Below are 26,033 nucleotides of genomic sequence, written 5' to 3'. Positions count from 1 at the left end.
AGTTCTTTAAAAAGATTTTACACACTGGGGAACAAATATAAAATTAACAAAGCAGCATATCACAGCAACTTCAATCCCTTTTTCTTATCAGGAAAGTAAATAACCCAAATCTGTTACTCTTTTGTGAGGCTTCATACTGTAAATAATTTAGCTTATGCAACAGTCAGCAGACACTTAAAAAATGGTAAAAAGGCAGCTTGTAAATTTTCTCTGTGTACATTTAGTAAGTGAATTAAAATACCCATGTATTCATAGGTACTTTGCTTCAAGCAACTCATTTGGGAAAGAAAAATTAGCTATTTTTTAGCTTGAATAACAGAGTAATAAAATTTTCTAAAGATACAGAAACCAATAAACAAATTACAGAGAAAAGTAATGAAAATAAAACCAAACTGATGGAAAAGCAAGCCACTTCATCAAATGTTTTCTGCAAAGGAAGCCAGTCCATGCCCATTAAGCAGAATGGGAAACTGGGAAGTGCGAAGTACAAACCCTCAATGTTTAAGATAATTCCCTAAAGAACAGATAATGGACAGAAGATTCTTTGCTTGGATCATACCCAGCATGCCAAAAGCCATTTCACATAGGATTTCATTTGTTGGAGAGACAAAGCCTTTGGTAATGGGGCTCAAATGTTCACCAGGTTAGCAGATTTCTGAATGACAAATCTTTCACCTTTTGATGTTTTTCTAATTGACAGCAGATAGTGTAGTACGGGAGTGGATTTTAAGAATACCATCCACACTTCTGAATAAATTCAAGCATTCAAAAATAGTACTTCAGAAACTATAAGCACATATTTATTTTTTCCCACGAATATGCTCTGTCAACCTGACACAGATCTATATGCAACTCCCATGGGATCTCAAAAATCAAGCTGTTAGTAGATAATTACGTCTACTCCTCAACAACCCTGGAAACATGATAGAAAATCTATTTTCTAAGATTTCCACGGTGGTCTTATGGGCATTCATGGTAGAAATTTTCCAGAGAGTAATCTGAAAAAACCCCAGAGTTGATCAGATTAGTAGCTTTTTACTGATGAGAAGGAATAACCTCAGTATCACTGTTCACCGCTAGTTCTGCCCAAGATGAAGGTTTATAACAGTAAGTGCTAAAAGATCAACAAACAAGTTACTAATTTGGCAGTAATAATTTCTTATCTCCACCTGGAAAAGAAGAAAACCACTTGTTTGACTTATCAGCTCCCCTGAAGAAGGGCTCCAGCCCAGAAAAACCAGCCCAAGAGGAGAATCCAGCTTTGTTGTAACCTCCATCACCACACACGAGTGGCCCTGCGTGCAGTCAGTAGATAAGCAAGGAAATAAAAGTACACATTCCTCCCCTTGAAACCAGGAAAATGTAAGATTTCTTTGACTTTCTTACTGGCTGTGACGAGAATCAAAACGAAGTATGTGTTTACTTTCATTTTGTCTCATCCCTGAAACGTATCTATTAAAAGCAGGCTGCTGAGTGAACTAATACTGATGTGATACAGAGGGCTCATCAAAATGGCCAGAACTTGGAATCCCAGGAATATACCTACAAAGGTAGCTACAGACATAACAAGCAAACAGAGAAAACAACAACATTTCCAAGTGTTTTATAAACAGTATGTAGACAGTGTAAACATTCTTATTTGTTATTCAAAGATAGTTTAAATTTCCCTCTGCAGCACTAAGAAACCCATAACTCGCCCTGGCCCCAGTCCTGCCAAATCAAACTCAACAGGGATGTTCCCAGGGCTCCTTTTGCAGGGGCCAGTTTGGAGCTTTGTTTTGTGGTTAACTGAAGTACCAAAGGAGGAACTCAGTTTTGCTTTAGAGTAAAAATCTCAATAGGGCTGTAACTTGGCACCTGTGTGTCCATCTCCCCCTTTCAGAACTTTGTGCTTTTGTAAAAAATCCACAGTTTCAGAGTAGCCAGGATCCTGACGGAGATAAGGAGCAACACTGTTGCTTTTGTTTCAATGATGCACCATGGCACATGGGGCTGGGAAAGGTAGAGAGCTACTGCAAACAATCAGACAGTGAACAACTACCCAGACTTCCCAGGTTTCTCATCCTACCTGTCAATAAAGCCACTCCATCCTTCTCCTACCTCCTAAAGCACTGCACAGAAGTGATTCTGCTTGACTGATGCTACACTAAAATCCAATGTAGAACGTCATTGTTAGTAAATAGACATTTTCTGTGAAAATCCTTTGCAGAAAACAACTGAATTTTTTTTTCTCCTATTCACTGTTCCTTTTTTACTTCATCAGACTTTTTGTTGTCTGAGCTTTCTAGGTCTTGGCCGTTTCCTTCTGGTTTTTCATCACCTCTCTCTCCTCCTCCTGCCCTCCCTCAGGCAGCTGCTCTGTACTCATCACTGGCCATTTCCCCTCCCTGCCATCCCATGGTCCCCTATAGATGTCTCACACTGTTTAAGAACTGCTCAACTTCCAATGTATCTGTTTTTTTTTTAATGACCAAGAGCAATACAAATGCACACAGAAACAGTTCACAGCGAGATAAATTCCCTAATTGGGCAACACCATTCCCAGACATATTCTATCTTTTTGGAAAGAAGAGGTCTTCTTTCCTTTCTATCTGCTTTCTGAACCCCTCCTCTCAGCTAAGAAAGCAAAGTAACATTCAGGACCAATCCCAACCAGTCTTTGAGAAAAGACTATGGTAACACCAAAGGCTTGGACACAGGAGCAGAGGGGGTTTGTCCTCCAGTTCTTCAGTGGTTCCCAACCCCAGCTGCTCCTGAAGCAGGTGGTGAAATGCTGCCATTTACAGCCCAAGATATGAAGGTAAATTGTCACTGATATAATGCTTTCCATATTAGACTTTTTTCTAAAAAAAAGAGCCAAAAAAAGGGGAAAAATGAGACAAAATAACAGAAAATAGAAAGAAGATCTGGCATTTTTCTCTCCCTCTAAAAATTAACTCCTCTCCAGATTGTGGAATTCACAAATCTGGCATTTCCACACAAAGCAGATATAAAGTGAGGGAAGAGAGAAAAAGAAAGAGTGAACAACTCTTGCACGGTCTATTTGTTTTCATCACCTGTGGTTGTGTGTGGCTGCACATCACTGACCCCAGAGCTCTCTGAACCTCCCTCCTCCTGTCTAAATCCTTTATTACACTGATTTTTTAAATACTGATGAGCTGTAGAAATCTAATCTGTTATTTACATACCATAATTATGTACACTGCCCTATCATCTCTGGAAAGACAGTGGTTTTATCTCTGTACATATATTGCCATGTAAGGTACAGTGAATTTTAAATATTTTGACAGTTTATAAAGATCACAGACTTTATCAAAGCTCCTTGGGTGCTTAATTTTCCCCAACAGAACTGAAATCTCACTCAGGTCATACAACTGAAGACACAACAGGTTCTTTCCCCTTCAGAAATGTATAAACATCAGGTTCTTTCCCAGATTTTACACTATGGTAAAGTTTATCTGTATTAGTATTTTCAGTGCAGAATATTAAATACATTACTTCAATGGATGCTCAAATTCACCTGACAGAGATAGGGGGTAAATTAGCCTCAATAAAAAGTAAGAGAAAGTGTTTATCTCTTGAAAAGAAGTAATAGTTTGGGTTTGGACTTGAGCAAGACAGTAAGTTTTATTTTTCAGGCTTATAGGTCCCAAACCTCTGAAGACCCTTAATCCAAAGAAGGTGACCATGAGCAGGAGGAGGGAGGATTCCTAAATAATCACCCAGATCACCCTTGTTTCCCTAGTGTAGGGTAGAGCCTGTAATGTGAGGTTGAGGGCTCGTTATCCCTGCCCTTGGTGTAAGTTACTACTGCAGTTGCTTCCCAGTGTCCAGTTTCCAATGAAGAAAGGATCCCACAGGAATCAGTGTCCAAAAATGAATTTACCTACTTGTATTATGAAATTTGTCTATGGGAGAAAAACGCTTTGGAGAAGAGGTCACATACCCTCAAGCTAATGGAGAAATTAGAATACTTTAACACAACTCTGAAACCATTTATAAGTTTTCCTGGGAGGAAAAGTTTAGAAAACCTTTACCAGAAACTTCCTACAGATTTTGAGGCTTGCACAGTGTGTAGAAATGCCTCTTCAATTATTATGCAGGATACATACAAACCTTCATGTTGCCAAATTATGGACACCTATATTAGAAAAGAGTTCAATGCAAACAGCAAAAATATTACATGTAGCACAACATTATGGCATCAAGAATGTGCAATCTCTACCTAACACAGAATATGAGAAAAGAGAAGAAATGACAATCACACAGTATCTCAAGATTGCTCGAGGGAGGAAAAAAAAAAAGACCTTACAAACTACCTAATGGAATACATTCAGTGTTTCCAGGTCCTACCTGCAGATGGTTTGAATCATCAACCCCTAATGGATTAATGCCCCTTTCCCTTCCCAGTACAAGATACGCAACAGGAATTGGATCCTGATCAATAATAGATTAATTTCCCTTCCCCTTTGGAGCAAAAGATGCACGACAGGAATTGGAGCCTGATCAACAGAAAAGCAAATGCTGACAACCACCTGCGGGCACCAGAGAGAAGTATTATGCAAATAATGGAAAAAAAGTGTGTTCTCAATCATAAGCCTCTATCCCAAAAGGTGCCTGCTTGTTCCCTGCTTATTAGAGTGATACAATAAAAGAGCATTAAGATAATCAAAGTTACAATTTCAGTTTTCCACTTTGATTCTAGCAAGGACTATTTATTTTCAAGAAAAGGGAAATAAAATGCTGCTGTGCACTGCAGAGGGCTCTGCTTAGATTTCTAAATGTAGAGGAAAATAACAGAGACTTTCCTGTGAGGATTTTTGGTCACATTTGTTTAGTTTGACGAAGAGCATAAAAACTCCAAATGGAGTTTTTTTGAGTCAAAGTTATGTATTTATAAAATAATTAGCAAATTAATGGTAAAGAATTGGTATGAAGTACAATGACTTTTCAGTACCCAAGGACATCTTAAAACTCCTTAAACAATTAAGTATTAACATAATTCATTTACCTTTTGAGAAACCAGACTGTAGACTTGAAAAAGTAAATAAGCAACAACACAAAAACTTGTGGATCAAATTTATAGGGAAAACAGCCCAATTGTTTGAATTATCACAGCAAGTGAATTCTTATACATACAGCCCTCGTTTTGAACCAGACATCACGACATATAAATAAAACACCAGACATGAAAAAGGTTTACAAAACACAATACAAGCAAAATGAGTGAATGATCTAGGTCAGTTATATTTATTGACTCAATACACTCTTGTCAGTGTGACTAAGCTTTGTCCACATCAGAACAAACACATGATGCATTTCCACTGCAAGGAAATTTAAAAAAAAAAAAAAAAGAAAAGAAAAAAAAGGGGGAATAAAATAATAAACACCAGAATAATGTACAGGGAGCACATCACAAAATAAATACCCAGCGCATAAGGAGAGATATGGTAAAGAAGCAATTACAAAACATTTCAACAACAACTGTTTATGCTTGGCACAAATTCATCTTGCCTGAAATTCTGCACTCCTCCATTTTCTATCCACCCCTCCTGGGCCTGTGTGAGGGTCTGTATAAGCTACAACACAAGTTCTGATGCATTTAACTTTGAAATATAAAGTTACCCCCAGAAATTATCCCACAAAAGTGTGTGACTGAGCCAGCCCATCTTGCACTTCTGCAAGCACTTCAAAATGCACTGAACTTCAGGAACTTGCTTTGGACAAGGGTCTGGAGGGACAGGACAAGGAGGAATGGCTTCCCACTGACAGAGGACAGGGTTAGATGGGATATTGGGAAGAAATTCTTCCCTCTGAGGGTGGGGAGGGCCTGGAACAGGATGCCCAGAGAAGCTGTGGTTGCCCCATCCCTGGACAGGGCTTGGAGCAACCTGGGCTACTGGAAGGTGTCCCTGCCCATAGCAGGGGGACAGAATTTGGTTATCTTTAAGGTCCTTTCCAATCCAGACCATTCTGTCAGCCTATAATTCTGTGAAAATGGAAGAGATACAGTAATTATTCAAACCATCGTCAAGAAGATATTTTATGTGTACGAAGCTTCCTGCAAACTGTGTTTGGAGCACAGGACTAGAAGGCACCTCCTGGGTCAGCACAGTTCCTTGTCTCTGTGACATCCCATCACAAAATCCCTTCTCTGAATGTACTGGGGACAGTGGCAAAAATATCGAGCTTTTTTAACACCACTTTTTGGTTGGAAAGTTTCCTAAAGCTTTTCTGTTCAACCTGTTAAAACCACTCCTAATTTCCAGCTTAAATGTATTCATGGCCAATGTACTTCATTTGTTCTTCTGCCAAAGCTGTCCTTTAGCTTAAAGAGCTGCTTTCTCCCTCTGTGATGTTTACATCCTAAAGTATTTATAGAAAACAATCATACTCCTTCACAGTCTTAATTTTACTCTGCTAAACAAGGAAAACTTTTCTTGCCTGACAAGTTTGAAAGGATTCACTGAAATACACACAAACAAAAGACTGTGAGCAAGGGCAAAAAACCGAGCTAGCATCACACTATAAACGTCTCCAAATGTTTAAACAAATAACAGCCACGTTTGTAACAGCTTTTTTTCCCCCTTTGTAAGGACTTTCACACAGACTGCAAGTGCTGTTAGTTTTAGTTCTAGGGAAAGATTAATGGAGAACTCAGCTCCAGCCACAAGACGATTTATACCCTTTTGTGTGTAGATACTCCAGTAAAGAGGAGATTTATATATTTTATTAGATAAAACTGAGTCTAAAATACAGGTTGAAAAGCTCTAAAACCTTATGGAGACTTTTTAGGGTCTACTCCTGGGCATAATGAGAGGCAGGGGCCTAAAACCAGTTGATTTAAAAATGGAAAACGTATTTCTGTAGCCAACAAATACTGAAGTGCCCCAGGAGAAGCAGCAAGGCTGGGATGGTTCATGGTGACACAGTCACCCCACCTTGTCTCTCACCAGTTCTGCTCTGACAATTGGGACAGGGATGGGAGATTTGGCTTTTTTCCTGATTTTGCTCTTTTTCTACAGGCCATTAAGTGCAGGTGACCCAGTAAGTGTTATTTGGGGGATGAATTCCTCTCTTTTCTGCTTCCTGAGGTCTACAGCCCCACTTTGTACTTTAGGACTACTTCAGAAATACATTTCTAGTGTTGTGCCATGTAGTTTTAAGGAAATTAAACTGCTGCTTAGTTACACAGCTCCCTGTGAGTCAGCAGCTAAATTCAAAGGCAGACCAAATTTCGGCTCGAACACTCTGAAATTCCCTTCTCACAACTCCTCGTGCAAAAAGAGCAATTTGGAAGTTCAGTCTCTGTCACTGACCTGACCTTCCCCCACACCCAGTGAGGGGTTTCTTTCTGCCTGGAAACTTATCATCCAGCACATCATTAGAGCTTTTAACATGAAAAAATATATAGCCTCAAGCTATTCCAGCTAAAGAACACTCAGGTGGCTTTTCAATTCACCAGATAGCTTTAATATCAGCTATATGAGTGGATAGAGAGTGTAATCTTATTCAACAGCAGTTAAAAGGGGGAAAAATATCCATGGTCTACCAGTGGAATCTGTTGGCTTCAGAGTCATCTTCAAAGAGATGTGAGAGGCAACAGGTACAGCAGCTCCCTGCAGCCAGGGCCCAGAGCCTGGGGGCTCTTTATGGAATCACAGAATAACAGAATGATTTGGGTGGGGAGAGACCTTAAAGACTATATTGTTCCACCCCCCCTGTCATGGGCAGGGACACCTTTCACCAGACCACGTTGCTCCAAGTCCCATCCAACCTGGCCTTGAACACTCCCAGGGATGGGGCAGCCACAGCTTCTCTGGGCAACCTGTGCCAGGGCCTCACCACCCTCAGAGGGAAGAATTTCTTCCTAATATCCCATCTGACCCTTGCCTCTCTCAGTGTGAAGCCATTTCCCCTTGTCCTGTCACTCCAGGCCCTTGTCCCAAGTCCCTCTCCAGCTCTTGGAGCCCCTTTAGGCACTGCAAGGTGCTCTAAGGTCCCCCAGAGCCTTTTCCTCTTCAGGCTGAACAACCTCAAATCTCTCCCCAAACATAGCCATGTTTAAAAAGATTTAAAAATAACTCATCAGCAAAAATCACTTTTAAGAGGCTGTATATTTTTATGATGTACTTTAGTGCATTGTAAGAGAAGCACCATTTTAACTATAAACAAGGATGCATTTGGGAGGAGGAAACAGGTTTGAGGGTTCTGGTAGTGGTTGCAGGAGTTTCTGCAAAAGACAGCAAGACTCACTTTCTCTTGAGGACAAAACATAACTTTTAAAGTCTTACAAGTCTTAGTACTTCATGTTACCTTGGTATTTACCTCTTGATTTATTTAATAAAGGCAAATTAAGTTAGTAAACCACACATCAGTAACTGGATGTTAAATTAACCAGAACTGTCAGTTAATAATAATGTACAGAAACACAAAATTCACTGGTGAGAGAAGACCTGAGAGGAGAAAAAAAGGAGGAAAGTTGAGCTGGGGATACATTTCTGTCACTGGGATCAGAGAGCTGCTCCAATTTCAGATGCTCCAATTCTCACCAGCAGATCCTCATGTACTGTCAAGCAGCAGGACAGACAGAGAAATGGGAGACAATAAAATGCTGCCTTCTATTTACAAATATATCTTTGTATATGGTTTCATGTTGGGGGTTGTTTTATAAATGCATTTCTCAACTCCTTGCTTTGGCACAAACAAGATCACACAATTGACAATCTAGTTGCTGCTTCTCCTACTTGTAACAAGTTTAAACACTCTTCTATGTACAAATAAAAGGGTGGTAACAAAACATAAAGAGAAAAAAAAGAAGAAAAGAAAAAAAAAGACAATCTCATCTATCCTTCACTGGACTTAAAGTAAAGCATTTGCAGTGGCTTTGGGGGAAATTCTTTTAAGAAATGCCTTCAACAATTTATTTTATGACAGCAATAATGGAAGCACTATTTTCACAGGGAAGATTTAAGATTGAATATGCTCTATAGAGCATAAAACAAATATGTACAATTGATCATATGTGATTTCCTAATTTTTTGTGGCAGTTTTTTAAATGAATCTGATATTGTGGTGCAGTACATTGGAAGGAGAGACCTCCACATCCAGACTGATCACAGAATCATGGAATGGTTTGAGTTGGAAGGGATGTTAAAGATCACCTTGTTCCAACCCTCTGCCATGGGCAGGGACACCTTCCACTATCCCAGGTTGTTTCAAACCCCGTCCAACCTGGTCTTGGACACTTCCAGGGATGGGGCAGCCACAGCTTCTCTGGGCAACCTGTGCCAGGGCCTCACACCCTCACAGGGAAGGGTTTCTTCTTACCTTCTTATATAATCTAAATCTCTCCTCTTTAGGTTTAAAAGAGGTTATAGTTTAAAAGAGAGTTTTAAAAAAAATAATTTGACAAACAGTCACGATAAAGCTAAAATTAACACTGAATTTCAGTTAGGCTCCAAGCTTAAAAACAGTTGGGAGTTTTCTAGCATCAACTCAGAATCAGGACACTGCCATGAAATACCTGGAAAATACATGGAAATAATAAACATTCTTGGATTTTAGAGATTTCCCCAGGTCTGGATATCTGCTGTGCCTGGTCGCTTGTTTGAAAATCTGTGATCTTCCAAACAGATTAAAGAATTCATACCTGCCCTCACTGAGAAGAAGCTAAAGACAAACCTGGAAGTGTTCCACAGTTGCTCTGCCCTTCACAACAAAAGGAAAGGCTTTTGTGTCACAGGTATATGGTGCCAGTAAATGTGTACAGGCCATCAACTGGGCCACCATTCCCTACCCAGGGCACATGAGGGACACTCAGCTCAAGCCATGCCAGTACATTTTTGCAGGTAGTGGACAAGCAAGGTGCTGATCAAAGCTTTCTCTGTAAAATCCACTCTAAGAACAGAGATTAAAAAAGAAAACTCTACCAAATTTAACAACCTGTCCTTAGATCCCAGGTACTACAGGTTTGGAACAGTTTATGAAGGCTTAAAGGAGAGCACTTCTGCAGAGCTATAACACTGAACTGAATAGGAACTCCTCTTCTTTGTTGTTGAACTTACAATTCAAACCAAGATGCACTCACTGCATCACTGTATTTTAAGCTCAAAGTCAACTCTTGCTGCATTCTATTTATATATATATATATACATATCTGAGAAACATGTTTTGGGATCCAGATTGCTACCTTGCTCCCAAAGGTCTGTGATTTCCAAGTCTCTACATAAAAAGAACAGATCTGAAAAACACGAAGATACCCCACAGCCTTCTTCCAGCAGCTAACTCAACCAAACATATGGAATGACTTGTCAAAAAAATATTTTGAGAAATAGGTTATCAGGGGCCTCAGGTCCACTCCATATGGTCACAAGTTCTCCATCCCCCTGACCATATCATGCTACTTTTCCACTGTCTTCTATGAAGGGAGAGAATCTTTAATAAAAGTAGAGTTGTTCAGGTCACGAACACTCAGAAGCAAATAAAATATATTTATATATATATTTTTATATATATATATTTAGAGTACTGTAAAATAAAAAAAGTGGGGCAAAACCATGCACACAGCAGAGCTCTGACTCCCAAGAAACATTTTTCTAACAGAAGAAAAAATTTTGTTTCCTCTTTATAGCACAGAGGTTTTTTCTAAATAAAGTGCAGCTTCCCCTTTGCAGCCTTTGTGATTATCAATCTTTGGTTATTTTATAATATAAGGTTGCCTCAGACCTCAGCAGGGAGAAAAATACACATTGCTGTATTTCCTCTGTCGCAAGAACAAAACAACTGTGAAAGCAAAGAATGTTCCAAAAGAGCAAACAATAACCCAGCTACAGAAAGTCTACAAACTTATTCATTCAAAAATAATTCCACAGATGGATAAGCATTTAATTTTCTGTAGTGAGAATAAAGCAGCGTCTCTCTTCTCCAGGAGATGGAATGGGTTTTGTACCTGCCTATTTATACCCAGTATATAAATGCTGCTCAGCAAATGCTGCAAGTACTGTAAAAAGAAATCTAAGGGGAAGCTATTACTCCAGGCTCTTTGTTAGTATTTCTGCAGTTTGGGTAGTGTCAGCATTGTTAAAAATAAATTGTTGGTTGTACCTTGCTTGGCCTGTACAAATGCTGTTTGCATTAATGTACTTAAGATTTCCTATCTGCTGTGCCCTATTAAAAGAGGAGTTTAAGAGTGTGATGTCTTCTCAATCTTGCACTGACTCCTTGCCCTCTCAGAAGAGGGCTGGTCACAGTTTTTGCTGTATGGATGGTAAACAGCCTCCCCTGAATAATACAAGAACTCACTGCTGTGGTAACAAAACCCAGAAGCTTATTTCCACAGGGTGCTCTTGTCTCCCAGCTCATCCAAAACTTTGCACTTTGTGCTGCTTCTTATTTCAAATTTTTGTCATTATAATATGACACTTGAATGTCACAACAGAATTACAGTTAATAAGGAAAATTAGGGGGAATAAATGAAAGATAAAAAGGTACATTAGGAAATGTGCCATTGTCTAAGACATGAATTTATATATTGTTGAGATGCAAGTGACATCTATTTAATTTTGTTTTAAAAAGAAATCATTTCACCCTAGGTTTAGAAACACACTGCCACTTTCCAAAATGTCCTTGGGTTGTCAGTTTGAAATGACTTGGCAATGTGTCATTAGGCAGAACACAACAGCATTGTTTCGATTTAATTAACCCATTTTATTCAGATTTGCCCCAAAAGTAACCCTTAACAATATGATTCTGCTATCCAGCTGGTAATGGGTTGTGATAGAGCAGAACTATCAGATGTCAGAGCAGCTAAAACCAGTAAGAAAACATTGCAGGGTCCACTTGGCAACAAAGCTTTCTCTCCTACACACACAATCTCCTAAAATTACTTAGACAGAGCGAAGAAGGATGAATCACTCACACACACACATAAAATGCATTTAGATGGGATTAAAATTATACTAAGCAGCTAAAACAAAACTGCCGGGAAGCTGGGCTGGCAGAACTGGCTGCAGCCAGCACCTGGCCCCTGGATGCTGATGCCCATATGCCTACAAAGCAAACCCGGTTTTGCCTTCTTAGTGCATTAAACTCAGTGCATCCATACTTATCTTCAGTGAGAGAAAATACTAAATTAATAAATCGTATGTAATATGCACAGCTGGTTGTGGCCTCTCTGGGAACACCCTATGGAGTGTCACGTGCAGCTCCATCTCCCTCACCTCCTTTCTTTCTGAAGTTTTTATACAGAAGAGGTTAAGATGTGCCAGAACCATTTCGCCATCCAGGAGCCAAAGAATTTTACAGCACAGACCAAATTTAAGACAATAGAATATGCTACCTACTGAACCACAAAATCTCTGAGAGAACTCAGAGAATAGAAGCAGCTTTACAAAATAAACCATAATCTCTCTGTCCTTCTGCTCCCAAAGCCTGTAATGCCAAACAAAAAAAATACCCTGAAAAAGCCAAACACCTGGTGATATATAAAAATAAAAGTACAGATGAAGCGTTTTTGACATTTCTCTATCACTCTTAAAAATAGTAATAATCTTGAGCTATTGAAGTTGCTGAAAGAAAATAGAAATCAATGTGCTTTCACTTAGCACTTCTGAAAAAGAAAAGGATTACTTGGTATTTCAGCAAAATGCTTTAATGCCACTCTGTAACAGAGCCCACCATAAGGGACAAATAGAGGTCTTCACACTCAAACATCCACTGCACCCCAGAACGTGGGACTTGCAGGGAAATTGGACAAGACTGCACTTGTCAATTTGGAGAGGGCAGAGCAGTTCCTGCTACCAGTATTGGGTCCCCAGGCAGGGACTTTAGACATATCTACTAAAGATTTTATCCATTTAATAACGCAATTTATTTCATACAACAGAGAAACTGCCTTGGGTTTCTGCTTTCCTTCCTTCCCACTTACCCCCAATCCAGCAAACAGTGATGCACAAATCACAGGTGGGGTTTTGCTGTTGATTTGGAGGGGAAGTTGCTTTTTTTATTTGGTTTTAAATAACATATACAAAAAAAATTACAAGCTTCAACTCCAATGTGTACCCAAAGCTCTCGAAATGTGGGTTTTTAAGTGTTTCTCTGCATTTCCCATTTTTTGGCTGGTCACAAATTTTCAGTTTGCAATCATGGGCACGATAAAAATGACCAGAATTCTGACAGACATTAAGAAAGTTCTGCAAATTATTGTAAACAACTCAAAGCTACCTTTGAAAGTGCTAAAGGGTTGAACCTTCCCTTAATACAGGTAGGGTGGACATAAAGTTGTATATTTTATAGCGAATCACATGTATCACTCATAATAAGTAATAGCAATAGCCAATGTAAAAGACAAGAAAAAATAGCATATTGCAAACAAATCTGTCTCTTTTCTCATATAGGAGAACTAGAGTCACAAAAAATGCTTTAAAACAAATGTTTTTAGCTGCTAACAATTTTTCTGTTGTTTCTGGTTCCTCTCTATGCATACAAATGCATAAAATGCAAAACCCAAAGAGAGAAAGTGGAACATTTAAAAAAAGCTGATTTATTTCTACACAGATCCTTTACTCCTACCATTAAAAAGTACAATTTATTACCACTGGAAAGTGTAAGGAGTAGAAAGTGCTCTTGAAAAATAATAACTGCTTTTCCCAGCACACCAGAGACCTCTACAGAAGATGGAGGAACCATTATCTCCATTTTACCATGTGGTGAAAATGAGGGGAGGACAAACATTAGTGAAATAAGCCTACAGCAGGTGTGTCTGACCTGTTTACTACAACCTTTTAACACTTCAGGTTACACTCCAATACAGGATGGAATGATTTTTTTTTTCCTTTCCAGTCTCCAGCTGGAAGAAGATGCAATACAATATCCATGGGGATCTTGCAGGTTCTGAAGCTGTGCCCCCCCACTCCCTTAGCAGGGGAAACTTCTCAGTTGGGAAACTTGTTAATGTGATATGGCAATTAAATGAAGTTCTGCTGGTGGTCAGTTATTCACAGCATCTCTGGTCTACAGCTGGCAGGACAGGGGGAAGAAAGTGAATTCTCCCAGGTTTTATCATAGGCAATGCCAGTGTGAGGATAAACCAGACAATTTGCACTTCTCAGAGCTATTGTTTCAAGCTGCCCACAGACTCTGGCACATGTCATCACACCAATTTAACTGAGCTTTAGCTATTACAAGCATTCTAAATGAATGTCTAAACCCCAGATCAAAATGTATGCTAAGGCCATTCAAGCAGCAAGTTCCGTTCCAGCGTTAAAAATCTGCTTTCCTGCTCCTCCACCTCTACAGTAATTTTCTGCCAGATCTTTCTTTTGTCCTTTTTCAGAGAGATCAAATGCATATATTCAACAAGTTTAAAAAATAAAAAAGCCAAGATGAAAAACAGCCTGAAAGGTTGCAGAACATGGATTCAGTCAGTGTGTAACTGCTGCCAGTGAGTGCTGGGACTCACTGCCTGCCCTGTGAACCAGCCAGCAAAGGAGCCTGGGCAGGGGACTGCTCCTCTCAAGCCTCTGAGCTCAGTCCTTCCAAGATGAAAGCCAACAACATAACACCTCTCTACCTTCCCAATTTTTCTACGATCAGAGACGTGCCCAGTGTCACACACTCTAAATCAACTCCTGTCTGCTTGTTTGCCCAGAGCAGCTGGAGGAGAATCATCCCCAGCTGGAAGGTGGAGCAGTGCTGCCCCAGGGTGCCCCAGCAGGCTCTGCAGCCTTGTCCTCCCTCCTGGGTGTCACTGCCTGGGCTCAAGGTCAGCTCTGACGTGGTGGAGCTGTGTTAGTAGAGCATGGAGTGGCAGGAGAGAGGAGAGTGGCTTTAAACTGCCAGAGGGCAGGGTTAGATGGGATATTGGGGAGAAATTCTTCCCTGTGAGGGTGGGGAGGCCCTGGAACAGGTTGCCTGGAGAAGCTCTGGCTGCCTCGTCCCTGGAAGTGTCCAAGGCCAGGTTGGACGGGGCTTGAAGCAACCTGGGATAGTGGAAGGTGTCCCTGCCCATGACAGGGGGGTAGAACTGGGTGATATTTGTGGTCCCTTCCAGTCCAAACTCTTCTGTGAGAAAGAGCTTTGAGAAATCTCAACGAAGTCCTTCACCCACTGGCAGAGGAACTGCACCCAAACTCTGCACCCTGTTCCTTGTCTGAGCTGTGCTGTAGGTGTGCTTGCACCCAGCCTTGTCCCTTGCTGACTTCACCTCCTGGCTTCAGGATGGCCCTCTGCCCTATCACAGTGGATTTGTGTGGCGGTGACTGGCTTTCTTCAGACACATGTGCCTTGTCTGGGGGACTTAAAATTGTTAATTTTACACTTATTTTCCAGTCTATGCCCGTCATTGTGATCGATGACAGACTACAAACAAAAAAGGGCTTAATGAGAGGCTGGGTAAAATGCTGTTGTTTTGCTCATCTTTTGAGAGCACAGGGGGTACAACAGGGCAGCTACAACAGACTGTCCCTGTCTCTGGTGAGCTACATGTCCTGGTGACACCGGATGCTTTGAAGACAGTATATATCAGGGAAGTCTCCTGAGCAGGAATTCAATTTCTGTATTTGCACATAAAAGTGGTTTCTGAAGATGTAACTTGGGATGACTTTGTTTCACCCTAATCACTTGATTACCACAACCAAAAGTTGGAACTGGGACAAGAGTACTTAGAGAGCTTAGATGACAGATGTCATCTTATTTCTGTGAGGATGTTAAGGGATATTCGAGAAGGGATATGACTTTTTCTTTAGGAAGAATGAAAAATAAAATGAAAATAGGATGAAAAATTGAATTTTCTCCCTGTAACCTTTATGAATCACAGTTTCCCATTTGTTTGTGGTGACAGATTCCTGTATTTCCCAGAGGAAAATGCAATTTTCCTTGAGGAAGGGGAAGCAAAAGAAAATGTGAGTCAAAATATTTTGATTATTTCAGTCTTTCAAGGACCTCTTTCTAAGGAAGGAACTTGATGAATTCATCCACACAGCTGCCCTTTCCCAGTGCTCTTGTACCAACAGATGTACCTGCAGGGTAGGATTGATTCCCTAGGCCACCAGGAAGAAAAGGGATACATTAAACACATTACTAGTTAGTACATCACTCTTTGACATAACTTTAAAGGCTGGGTTCAGCAATTCAAAAAAATCTTTTCCTTCTAATGGAGGAATATGGGACAGCTTAAGGTTAAGGATTTTTTAGGAAACCAAGGATGTTAAAAATGAGAGAGGAAGCAACACCCTGAACGCTGGGGACGCACAGAATGAGCTGCTAAGTTCTGTAAAAACTCCTCCCCTTCACAAATACCCCCAGTATGAGGGGGAAAGCCAATGTGTCCTTCAAAAGACACATTATTAACTTACTAACTTTTATAATGAAGGCTGGAATCATCAACCCTTCCCATTACAATTACAGAAAAGGTATCCAAAGATGAAAGGGCGCGTTCAACAAAGAACAAATATATGTTACCATTATTTGATGATCAGCTTCAGGTTAAACCTGTCTGCCTTGAGACTGGAGATTAATAGTGATAGCTTCTTTTAATGACTGTAGAAATGCCACAGTGCCTGCCAATAACAACTTGAGCAATGAACAGGTTGCTATAGAATGTATTGTTTATGCACCACTGACTGCAATCTCTATACAGAAAATTTAATAGACCCTTTTTTTCCCTCTCAGCAAGCTTATGTGGTTGGGGATTTAGAACTGCATTATTCCTTATGACCTGACTTATTTATCATGTCAATCATAGTAATGATGTGTCAAAATTATCACAATTCTGAAGCTTTCCCTTTATCATCATTTTGAGAGTGTTCTTTCTCAGCATTATAAGTACATATGACAGAAGAGACATCAGAGGCATAGATTTCATGCATGGCTCTAACAAAATCACAGGGTTAAATAGCTACTTTGAGAGCCAAAGCACCATGGAATAACTTCTTCCCTTTTTCTAATTCAGTTCTTGTAACAGCAGCCAGACACAGCTGCAACTGCAATTAAGGAGAAAAGATGGGGAATAAAACGGCACAAAGTCAATTGCCAAAGGTCAAATTAAGATGCTGGAATTTGCAGGTCCTGACCCTCCTAACACCATGTAGTTGGCCTTCTGATACCACTAGTCAGATTTAAAATTACAACTTTAGCAATTAGTAAGAGTGAAGAATTAGACAAGCAGGTTACATATTGGCGAGAATGTCCTTCCCTGTCTAAAGAAGAGGCTTCCTCAAGGACTCCTGCTAGGAAAGGGAAGATAATGCAGATGGAGGGATTTAGCCCTTGCAGAAGCAGAGCTTTGACACAACGTGTGCAAGGTCAGGGCCAGGCTGATGAAGGTGACTGTCTCGCAGCGCAGGTGCAACATTCCTCAGAGCAGGTTTCTCACCAAAAGCCTGGCCTGCATCCACAGCAGGCTTTATTGACTCGGAGAAATTAAAGGATGAGAAATAGTTAACAACAGGAGTTCTGTCAGAGGTACAACATATATTCCTTTGGTTCAATTTTCTAGAGCCCGAGGTCTGAAAGAGATGGAAGCCTCTTTGAAAGGGTCTGGACAGCATTCTAAATTTCATGTACCATAAGTTTCTCTCAGTCACAGAAGATTAATTCACCATTTATTCTGTAGGCTAGCAAGAACTCGGGGAGCAGGTAGTGTGTGCTGCCCTGGAGGAGCGAGATGGCAAAGCCCTGCTCCCTCTGGGGCTTGTAACTGGGGCTGAAACCATTTTTAAACATAGTTACAGTCAAAGAGAGTTTTAACAAGTTTGAATGCACACCTAACATTGTTACATCCTGAAATATGGATTCTCGAACCAGTAGCCCCTGTTGCAGCATAATTTTTGCTACAATAGCTGTCTGGAATGATACTACAAACCAAGCTAACACTAGACAGGTTGAAAAATACCTGTCAAGTCCAGTTCCAGCAGCATCACCATGATGCCTGTTTGAAGTGTCCAACCTATGGATCAGCAAAAACATGCAGCTTAATAAAGGCTAATAAAAGTGAAACAGCTTGTTGTGTGGAAACTGATGGAGGTGCAGAACGTTTGCTGCTGCATTACCAGGGTGAGCCTGTCTCAGGGGACCCCAGAATCAATAAAAGAGACATGACATGGCCCTCCACCAGGCAGAGTTAAGACAGACAGGTCCACAAACTGAACTGACAACATCCAGCAAGAATTGCTTAGTTAGGAGAAGTAAAGTTTTAGAGAAGGAAAGCATAGGAGTTGGAAGATTTAAGTTAAGCATAGAACCTAATGCTATTTCAAAAACAATTAAAAGTAAGCAACCTTAATACCTAACCTGTGCTCTGCCAGTTTGAAGCTGTTCCCCCTTGTCCTACCACTCCAAGCCCTTGTCCAAAGTTCCTCTCCAGCTCTCTTGAAACCCCTTCAGGCACTGGAAGGGGGTCTAAGGTCTCCCTAGAGCCTTTCCTTCTCCAGACTGAACATCCCCAGCTCTCCCAGCCTGTCTCCAGGACAGAGGGGCTCCAGCCCTTGGAGCATTTCCTTATTCTTCCCATTTACAGCCGGACTGAGCACAACAAAAGCCAGTGGCAGTGAGGGTGTCACATCTACCTCTCCCATTCTCAGCCCAGCCCGAGCCCAAGCCATGCTCTGGAGCAGTGTGAGGAGTGCTCCTGGATGCCTCTGCTCTGCCCACAGGTACATCCCACCAAAGGAAAGTCTGTCATTGCTGCTGTGCCCCTGAAGTGCTGGTAATGGTAAATAAGTTATGTCATACTTAGGAATTTCCAGATAAAATACCCTCTCCATTATGAGCTCAGTGGACAACAAAAGTGTCAACGTATTTCATGAGATGAAAAAAATATGTATAAAATTCACTAAACCAAGGACACTTGATATCTTCCTTAACATCATATTGAGGCTGAACTGGGCTTCATGGTGGTTTAAACAACATAAACCCACTTTAAAAAAAATGATATCATCATCTTGAGCGACTTAAACCTACAAAAGGGAAGAAATTAGCCAATCCCATTGTACGGATCATTTCTCAACGTTCTATTTAGCTTTTAATTACCCAACAGACTGTAATAGCTGCTCTGGAGCTATTACACTCCATCGTGTCAATTTGGCTGCTACAAATGCACAGCACAAAGTCCTCAAGCTAAAAATCATTATGAAATTATTGTTGAAGAAGATTGTTGGGCATGTGCAATATCTCGCTGTTGAACTTCTATGTTTTACAATTCCTCTTTTTTATAAGTAGCTGGAGCAATTAGATGCTGTTATGGAGCCATTAAAACCTTTCAGTTTTGAGATCCAAAGCATTCCTTGAGTTATAGAACTGTAAAATTTCAGTTAAATTGGTAAAGTTCTGTTTGCAGTCTGTCACAGCCTCATATTTTCTCTTTACTTCTGTATATAACCTATTCAAGTCCTACTTTTTACACAGTGTTCCATCAGATAAAACATCAAAAAATATTTTAGAAATTAAATGAAATAAATCTTGGAAAAAAATCATGTCCGCAGCAGAAGCTACACAATAATAAGAAACAGATGCATGTATAGATAAACAGCATTCAAAGCACTAAGCAGCACATCTAGCCTTGCCTGGACACTTGATTACAATGGAAAAGATTTAGTAATGTGGGAATGCAAAGAAAAATGATGCTTCATGTAAATCAGAAGCCCAAAATAACACAGAAATTGTATTGGTGGGATTTGCAGAGAATAAGCAATTAAATGGTTCATGGATTTGAGAGAAAGAAGCTGTACCTAGGTGCTCCTCAAATCATGGCAATTCCAGCTCAAAGCACAGGACAGACTTGACCTGGGATCTTGCAGTGCAAGTATAAGCCAGAAGTCCCCCTCCCAAGGATGACACAGCCAAACAAAAAAGCAGAAGGAAATTATTCAGCTCTGTTTGACAGCATATTAACTGGCTGGATCACACTCAAACTTTCTTGTAGGCATCCCAGCACAGAGACACTTCCAGAAGGTGTTTTGTAGCACTAACGAGGCAGATTGACAGGATTAGTGGGTTTTTTTTCTTGAGTATAAGTCAGGAGCAGCATAGGAATTAGCACAGGTGGGACTCTGAAAACAGGGCAAGAAGGCTGGAAAATGCTGAGGGGAGCCAGGAGCTGATCCCTTCTTGCTGCCTCCAGGATGGGAGTAGCACCTCAGAACTGGGAGAGAGAGAGACAAACTGAAGGACGCAAAATGTGAGGGTAAACATCAAAGAAACCTGGAAGAGGAAGAGGACAGAAGGCATCGTAGTAATTGAAGTACGAGTTGTTAAGAGCTTCGACAAGAATTTTAGATTTACTGGAAATGCTGCATTATCACAAGACTATTAAAAGCAATTTGTAAATAATAGATACAACATAAATATGAGGGATTCGTAAGAGGACCGTAAGTAACTTCGAGACAATGACATCCTGTGGGACAAGCAGCATGTTTACATTCTCTGGGGAATCAGAAGAGAATGTCAGGAAGAGGTGTGGTGGGATCTGCAAGAACTGCTGTGGGAAGATATATGTGATTTTTCAAAAGTGGTTGACAAATAGTTGATGTATATCAAAGAGATTTAGAGAAAGGGCAAAAAAGATACTGCAAGAAAGCTGAAATACGGATAAGGTGGGAGTTCTTTGAAAGAGTGATTACACTGATAAGAAATCAAGCAAGGATGATGTCAAAGAAGCAGAATTGGTCAAGATTTCAAGGAAGATATGTGCTAAAGCATCCAAAGAGATTATCATTCCTGTTGTTATTTGAACTGGCATTGAGGACCAATAGCAAAAAGCAAAATATCAGATAAAAGAAGCCTCTGTGTTATCAAATTGCACATAAAAATAGTAAAATTAAATATCTTTGATAAGTCATGTACTTCAAATACCAAGAAGTTCTCAAAAATCCTCCTAATTTTTTCCATAGTTGAGTACTAAGAAAGAATCACAGAATCATCACAGAATCATAGAATGCTTTGGGCTGAAAGAGGTTTTAAAAGTCAACTCATTTCAACCCCCTGCCATGGGCAGGGACACCTTCCACTAGACCAGGTTGCTCAGAGCCCCATCTAACCTGGCCTTGAACACCTCCAGAACAAAGGCACAGAAAGCAAATCCTTAGAAAGGGCTGAAACACAGGACCTCAAGTGTGAAATGGATGCAAAAGCAACGAGCAAACAAAGCATTAAAGTTGAAACATGAGTGGGGTGACAGAGAAACCTACTGAAATACTGTCATTATACAACAGAGAAATTAATGCTGTCCAAAAACTAGGGCATCAAAAGTTTTCATGCCTATCTCCTTGTATTTTAACGATGCTGACTGGGCTTTATAACACACAGATGTGTTATTAGCAAAGTCACTTCCCCAGAAAACAGATGCCTTTGTAGGCAGAGAACAACTGGGGTGTCTGTAAATCTGCCTGAGAAACAATCTTTGTGTAAGAGGTGGCCATGAAACGCTATTGTTGGGGAGTGAAGTACCAATACAACATGAGAGTCTATTCTTGTTTTGGCTTTAAAAATGGAAGAAAAACCAATTCTGCAATTCTGCACATTGTTTGCTGAACACAGACACAAAGTACTTGCACTCTCTCCAGAAAGCTGCTGATGCAGCACAGTGCAGAGCCAGGCACACGGCGCGTGGCGTCTCCTACAACACAAAAGGAAACAGTTCCTCCACTGCTACTTTCAGGAAAAATTAGCAACATTCTTGGGCAGCTTTTTCACTGTCCAAATTATTCATTTTTACCAGTCTCCTCTCCTACTTGGCTTTCAAAGACATTTTACCTCCAGGTTCATGTAGCTGCAACACACAGTTTGGGATGTACATCTGAGAGGTATCTGTAACTAAAAGAACAGGCTCAGCTTCTACCTGTTATTAACAAGTAAATATGAGAGAATAAGAAAAAGTAAAATTACATCTCAGAATATAAGAAAAATCAGCATTTTGTTTATCAAGTGTGAGAAGGTGCTCAGCTCAATACAATGGGCAAGTACACGGCGAGACAGCCAAACCCTCACTGTGCTGATTCGAGATGTCTTGTGAGTAAGAAATAAAACATGCAATGCTTTTTTAAGCCTCTACACTCTTTAGGTGAAAGTCAATTAAAAAAGGTCCTTGTCAATGTCGAAAAACACAATCTTTGCTCAAAAGTCTCTTTAATGTTTAACTATCGTAATTTAAGATACAGGCTGCAAAGTCTGGGTTTGCTATGAAACCTCATGTTTTTCATTCTTTCGTAGAAACATATAAAAAAGTCTTCTCTCACTGTTGTAGGGCCCAATGTCTGTCACCTGATACTCTCAGAGTTGCCAGAATACTGATGTGTGTATGAGATTTTCTCCCCAAGGTGCTCAGAAGAGTCTTACACATTTCTATTCTCAGTACCAAGCTGAATCCACAACTTTGAACTGATGTACCTTGGGAGGAAAGAGAATCTACTTCTCACCCTCACAACCATCTCACATCATTGTTTCAAACCTGCTGACTTTGGGGGTTGGGCTGGCAGCCACAAATGCCTGACACTGCTTCCCTAGATTAGCACTTCTACAAATATTCTAAATGTTATCTTACTTTATTTTGACTTTAGAAAAAAATAATTAAAGCCTTTGTGTTCACAGACTAGTTTGGTAAATATTTTATATATCAGACACAAATACAAAAAAGGCCTGGCTCAACTCTTTAACATACTGTGAAGTCACTTCACAAGATCTGGATGACAGCATAGAACATCTTTCAAAAAATCTTTATTTCAATAAAACCTGTTCACACTAATGGCAAAGGCTTAATAAGTTTTACCAGTGTCCATCTAAGTGACCTGTAGAAAAGCCAACAGAAGTATAGCATAGGAACACTAAGGGATTCAGGTTTCTTTCAGAATGAGGACTGAATCCATACTCTGGATGCTATTGGGGATCCAGGAAGTACAATCCAAGATTAAATAGAAAACGGCATGGCATGATAGAATTTTAACTGTATTTTCCACAACATTCCTGCTCTAATATTAACATTAATCAGTACACATTATGCAGCCAGTTAAAAGTCTACATGAAAGTTCAGTGAGATGCACAATCCTTTCTCATTTCAGCCCTTAAACTACTGTGCAATTTGTTATACAACAGGTAACTAAAAATACCATTACAACAGTATCTGTACTGAACAGAAGGTAAAACATTTCCTACATATAATCCTGGAGCATGATTAGGGCAATTCTGGATTGCAAGTGATACACAAACCCCACCATAAATAATGCACATAATTTTTAGATTAGCACTGCTGACAGCATTTAACTTCAGTACTGCTGCAAGACTTTGATCTAACATCAATATAACTGACTGCAACCCTTTTGCTTAATTGCCATCTACAGAAGAATCTAATTAGACCAAGAAATATTAAAATAGTTTGAATGGTTAACATAAAGCTTCATAAAAACAATCACTGCTGGTTCAAGGACACAATCAATAGCCTCTAGTTTGAAAAATATTGTGGTTGCAATTATAACTAGACTGGCGTTCAATCCATCCTCTCTCCTTTTTCATAAAAATCAGTATCTTGAAGAATGTTCCTATGGCACTACATGCACTGTAATTTTTCACTCTTTCTCTAAATCTCAGAAAATGTGCTGTAGATGGCCCCAGGAGCAAACACAGCAAAGATGAAGTAAAACTGGAAAAGGAGCTGTCTGGTTTAATCTATGAATGTTCACAGCAAGGGCTTCGTGTAGAAATTTGTAATCAGGATTTCCACAAATGATGGTGGCAAGGTTTCACTGGAACTGGTGTTCTTGTCATCTGCAGAGCCTGTCACAGCAACCTGCAAGCATTTGCTGTTCCTCTGATTTGAGAATCCCCCAGCATTATGTTTCTCCCCAGTGCCCAAACACACATACTAGATCTTTCTGCTCAGAAACCACCCCAGCTTAATAGCCACACATTTGTTATGCTCTGCAGGGAGAAGCGCAATATCTACTGAAACAAGCTGCTGGAGTCTCAAAATGCTAACCAAAAACCAGGCCAAATTAAATCTGTCCAGGATACAAGTTAGTGTGTCAATTAGGAGCAAACTCCGTGCATCGGTGATGGGTAGGCGAGGGACCAGGGGAACACCTGGGAAGGAACACCAGTTGTCAAGAGTTTCTAACAGGGATGACTTCACTCTGGGTAAACAAATAGCACAGAGACTCTGGGTCTTGTTTCTTAAGCACAGCTGTGGAATAAAAATACCTCAGAAGCAGGAAAACAAAAGCTACCCTCCAGCTAACCCTTTTCTCTAACCTTTAATTTAATTTGTGTACAATTACTTCTAGGTAAATAGCTTTACAAGGAATGGGGGGCAATTTTCACAGAAATTTCAGGCAGTCCAGTTCTGCATTCTGGTGAATGGTACTGACTCATGATAAAAAAGAAATGGTGACCTACACTTATCCATGGTTCCCTGAGAGAATCACATCCTGATGCTGATTCTTGCCCACACACGGCTTCACCTCTCCTTGCAATTGCCAGACCCCAAACAACATTCAGTTAAAAAACATTCTCTATTAAATGAAGAAGTAAGTCAAACGAGGATAATAAAGTTAAACTCGAACAAGAAAGAGGAGAACCAGTTCCTTGATGTCCTCCTTATATCAGCCAAACCCTTCAGGCAGTTTTCAGCCTAGTTTTCAGTGATGTTTTCTCACCTTTTATTCTTTCCATTCTCAGGTTTGCCTGGTGTGCAGCCTGCGTATGAAGATGTTCAGAAGCATCATCTCCTAAAGCACACTCACCACAGGGGAGGATCACACATTTTTATCTAGAGCATCCCCTACTACCCAAGGTAACTCTTCTCACCGTTATCCTTATGAGAAACTTCAAAGTCTGAGCTAATGATAATTAGCACCATGGTTTGATCATCTCCCTAAATGTGAGGGATTCTCAACAATGGTGGGGAAACCAACATGACCAAGGCACCCTCAACCCTCCTGGTACATTCTGTACCAGACTGCTTGGCCCTGGTGGGAACAACACTGGAGTCAAGGAAGAATTGGAAGCAACACATCTGTCCCATTTCTCTAGGAAAGAGCTACAGCAGAGAATCATCAGTTTGTGGGGACAGGTGGTCCCCAGGGAAGAGCCAGAAGAGAAAAGGAATTATGCTGAAATTTGAGGCTTGAGTGAGGTTTGAGCTGAAACCTCCATGAGTCCATCTCAGCTGCCACAGTCAGCTGGGTCAACACAGAAACTACAGAGTGACCTCTTGCCCAAAATCACCACAATCATGTGTTACATTGTAATTTCATTATCATGGCATATTAAAATAGGCTGTTTAACTGCACAGTTTTGGGCTTGGACAGTAATCATTACCTCCTCAACATTTGGTAAAAACAATTAAAAAATGGTTTGCAAATCAATATGTAAACACTTCAATAGCACACAGAGAATGTTCTTCCCCAATCATTTCTTCCTATTTTTCAATTTCAACTTTAGGTGATGTGTGCAGGGAGAATGGGAGAGTGGAAGACAGAGATGGGTTTTACATCAACAATTCCCATTAACATTGATGGGAATTGCACTCATAAAAACTCGGGTCACTGATGCTTTTCTTTACTCATTAGGTAATTTCCAGCATTTTATTCTTCTGGTTTCTGCTCTCTGCCCTATAATTTCCAATGTAGTGTTTAGATTCTGCCAAAAAGCTTCATTGTGTGCTAGCTGCCTCTTGCAAGCAAATAGCACTGTGATGAACTTAGAAATATCTATTTCTCCCATAATTGGTTGGTACCAGTCAGTGCAGTCCAGCAATGGAAAAAAAAATGAGGAAAATACATTGCAAAAAATTAGCTGATTCAAATACTTCCTGAAAATACAGATATTCTTCCAGGCAGTCTCATTACCAGCAAAATGCTAAGGAAAAAGTATGATTCTGTGTCATCAAAAATAGCCGTGCCCAGCTTGAAAACTAAGGAACTAATACCTGCATGTATGTTAAGGCTTTCTAGGAAGGGGAAATAAAGCAAGATCTGTCTTTTCTTCTCTCTCTCTGGCATCAAGATGAGTTGTTCAGGGATCTCATGGACAGCACACTGGATATG

At 40.2% G+C, this 26,033-nt stretch overlaps 1 protein-coding gene across 4 annotated transcripts in view; it reads right to left on the bottom strand.

Moving 5' to 3' along the window:
* The window catches only part of SDK1 (sidekick cell adhesion molecule 1), a 396,182-nt gene that overhangs the window by 157,202 nt on the left and 212,947 nt on the right, over positions 1-26,033 (bottom strand). The gene's annotated exons all lie outside the window — the stretch shown is intronic.

This window comes from Chiroxiphia lanceolata, chromosome 16 (assembly GCF_009829145.1).
Source record: "Chiroxiphia lanceolata isolate bChiLan1 chromosome 16, bChiLan1.pri, whole genome shotgun sequence".
NCBI classification, from domain to species: Eukaryota; Metazoa; Chordata; class Aves; order Passeriformes; family Pipridae; genus Chiroxiphia; species Chiroxiphia lanceolata.
This window is presented reverse-complemented; position numbering and strand designations above follow the sequence as displayed.